Here is a 3,994-nt window from a genome sequence, read left to right on the forward strand (position 1 = left end):
TTTTTTTTTTTTTTTTGGCGCCGGCTCTGTCTGCTTAAGGAAAATTACACTCGCATACTTTTTCTCAAAACAAAGTTATGCGTACACATACGTATAACAGTAACGTATGTATTTTGAAGTTCATGAGATGAAGAACAAAAAAAACCAGAAGAAAGAACGATGATAACCAATAAAGATTACACGTAGATTAATAATGCTGAAACCTAGCGAGCATTGATAAGTCAAGGCATACGAAGCTACGGATCCCAACAATGAGCAGAACTAGATTTCTACAATGAATTTGTTTAGTGAGGAAAACAAATTCAAATAAGTAATCTCTTAAGGAATTCGATTTAAGCTTAAAATTAAAAGAGGAATTAGGGTTTTCTCTCAAGAACAAAAAAGAACTAGGTTATTGTATTAATTGCTGGATGATCACAATGATGGAGTTTCCTCCCCTTTTATACTTTCTCTAGTATTACAAAATAATATTCACTTTCCTTCCAGGTCGAACTGAAATAAGGAAAGTTGCTTCTTTACTTCATATTGGCCGCTTGACAAATCGGGAAGTCGGCTATTCTTTGGGCTGGACCGCCTCCTTCCGAACAGACCTGATGTAGCTACTAAAAGAATCCTAACCGGATTCCCGGTTAAGCAATTGAATTATCTTTCTGGTTTAGATCGGTATGTTGGGGGTGCTAAATCCCGCACCAACAAGAACCAATAAAAGATCAGGACGGAGCCTCATTGAGCTGCATGTAATCTTCCCATTAGGTAGGCCTGAGCTTGGACCAGGCGCGTCTGGCTCTGGAACAGGAGAGGTTGTTGTATCGACTAGCCATTCATTGGTCGGAGAAGGGAAAAACGAAGACATATCTGGTGCACTGATATATGGTAAAACAGCGGGAGAAGCTGAGACTGTGGATTCACTGCAAACCAGAGTCCATTGAAGGGACACAAGGATCATGAGAGACGCCGAAACTGCGAAGAAGCTAGAAAACAGAGCCATGGGTGTTTCTTTTTTTTCTTCTGTTCTGCACAAGAAAGATTTGTTGCCAAGTAAATATAAATAAGAGAACAGAGAAGAAGACAGATTCTTTTGTTCCCATGTGTGAGTGTGTGTGCGTGTCTTACTAAGAAACAAAGAATTGCAATGAATATGTTCACGGACCAAAGTATGTTTCACATGCCTATTTTTGGTTTCGTCCTCTTAAGTCATGTGGTTTCGTCCTCTTAAGTATGGGTTAATAAATAGAAAAGCTTTATGGGTTTGAGATTAATCTGAGAGGCACAGTTCTGAAGTAAATGACAATACATCATAGGTGGAGTCTTCAGCTTATGAGGTCGATGATAAGGCAATGTACTTTGCATACATCGAAGATACTAATGATCCAGAAATAAATCTTTCATTTTGAATTGGAAAGTAGATTGGAAGTTCTTGTTAAAAAAAAATATATAGTTGTAATTGATTATATATATGCAAGTAATTGTTTGAAATTTTAACTAAGAGTGGTTGAGAAAGGGATCATGGATTTGCTATTGGATAATTGTTAGGTTTTGTAATAAATTTAGTTAGGAGAAATTAAGCAGAAAACCATAAATGTTGGGTTCTTACTTATTAGATTAATATTGTTTTGTTGACAAAAAGAAAAAGAGATTAATATTGTTCTTTCAATAACAATTTAGTTTGGAGAAATAAATAATTAATAATTGATAAATTTAAAATGTTGACAAAAAAAAGATAAATTTAACATGTAATCGTTGATTTTTTTCAAAAAATATGGTGAAACATGTACGTAAAATTTTAAAATCAGGAGTTGTTAAATTGAGAGTGAATTTTAGGACTCTCTTATATTTTTATTTTTATTAGTTTTTAAACAATCTCATTACATAATCTTAACATTTTACATTTAACATGTCGTCCACTATAAAGATCAGAACTCATTTTATCATATAATTCATTACATTTAACTTGTGGTATGCTATAAAAATGTATATATAGATTTATTAAAAAAAAAGTATTTTTGGTCACTTTTTATATGTTAAATATTTATCATATTTAGTAAAACTATCAAGTTAAGCTTGAACACTAGAATTCATTAATAATCTGTTTTCCCTGATTGAACTTGAAATTACCACATTTTAACAAAAAACCACAAATCTTTGCTTTTTTGTAAGAGGATGGTGTGTTTTTTTTCTTGTCATCTGAAATTTTATTGATAAACTTGGTTTCACACTAAAGTAGATTACAACAGTTTAGAATACAAGACCCAAACAAGGGAAACATATGCCGACGAACTACAAAAATGTCCCAAAAAACATTAGCCCACAAGAGGGAAACATCGTCCCAAAGTAAATGGAACCACATTGCAAACAAAGGATAAAACAAGGAGAGAAAAGAGAAATAAGCTCTATAATGGAATAAAGGCATGAGAGATTCCCACCAAGCTTTCTATAAACCCAAAGTAAGAAGATGGTGTGTTATAAGTGTAGTTTGATTAATAATGGTTATAAACCCGAATTTTGCTAGAAAATGATAATTATGGTTTGCTTATGAAAAATCTTTTTTAATAACGGTATGTTAAATGATTTTTTGAAAAAAAAAATTCGGGATTGACCCATAACCCAAGTTATTATGAATGAGTTAAAGAATAATTGTTATCCTTATTTGGTTATTTGAATAATTACTACAATTAGTTATAAATCTGATTAGACATCATTCATAACATTAATTAGATTTTAACCCGCGGTACACCGCGGGACAATTTTTTTTAAAATAAGAACATTTTAATTCTTTTGTTTTTTATATTTAGTTTGTTTTGTTTAATTAAATAATAATTTTATTTGGATTGTCAATTATTAGAATAACAATAGGGGGAATAAATACATAAATATGTAATTTATAAGCTATTGTGAGATTAACTCACAATTTACCAATGATTTAATTGTTTTACAAAATTTTAGTTAAATTACCCTCATTTAATATGTCTAATATTTTTATATTAGTGGTATTTACCAAATAATCAAATGAAGATTTAACCCGTGTTTCAAAACCGAATTAATAATATTTAATATTTATACTAATGTTAATTTAAATCGTCATATTAATTCAAATCGTCGTGAAGTGACATTCGTGCAGTGGTAGGAGGTAAGTCCATTTGTAGAAGGCACCATCACACCCGAGATCAAGTCTCGGCTCCTACGATGTATAGTTCCATTAAATGAGTTTCCATAAATTGTTATTTTAGAAAAATAGTTAGGGGTTAATGTTATAAATAAAACAAATTAACTAACCAAAACTTCAAGGGCATAACACAAAATGTACTTCAAAAATAATAATATAGATGTTAGAAATAATTTTTTTAGCGATTTTAAGAATAATTTAGTTATTGCTATTTTGACAAAATTGTAAGGATTAACTATGCAAATATGGATAATTTTAAGAGTAAAACCCAAAATATAATTCAAAAATGTATATATAGATTCGGCTGTGTCATTTAAATTGAAGAGATCCTACAGTCTCTACAGATCTATTATAATAGATTTTAAAAATTTTATGGGATTAAAAATTGAATGCGTTGAGTTGTTTTTGGAACAATCGACATGTATAGATTTTGTCAAGCTTTGTATGACAATAAACATATCAAATAAGGTCAATTTTATTAGTTCCATTAAATGTGTTTCCATGAATTGTTATTTTAGGAAAATAATTAGGGGTTAATGTTATAAATAAAATAAATTAAATAACCAAAATTTCAAAGGTATAACACAAAATGTACTTCAAAAATAATAATGTAGATGAAAATATTAAATTTAGATTAATTTGTAATGGTATTATATTTTTGTAATGATATACGCTTAATGTTGTGTACTTCCGAATAAATATAGAAGTAGGAATCATTAGTTACTTCTCTCTCTCACTAATGTAATAATTAACAACAATATTTATTAGGCAGTTTTTGGTATAGTTTGATCGAGTTGTGTATTGCTTACGGGAAAGAAAACATGGTGGTTC

This window comes from Camelina sativa, chromosome 14 (genome assembly GCF_000633955.1).
Source record: "Camelina sativa cultivar DH55 chromosome 14, Cs, whole genome shotgun sequence".
Classification (NCBI taxonomy): Eukaryota; Viridiplantae; Streptophyta; class Magnoliopsida; order Brassicales; family Brassicaceae; genus Camelina; species Camelina sativa.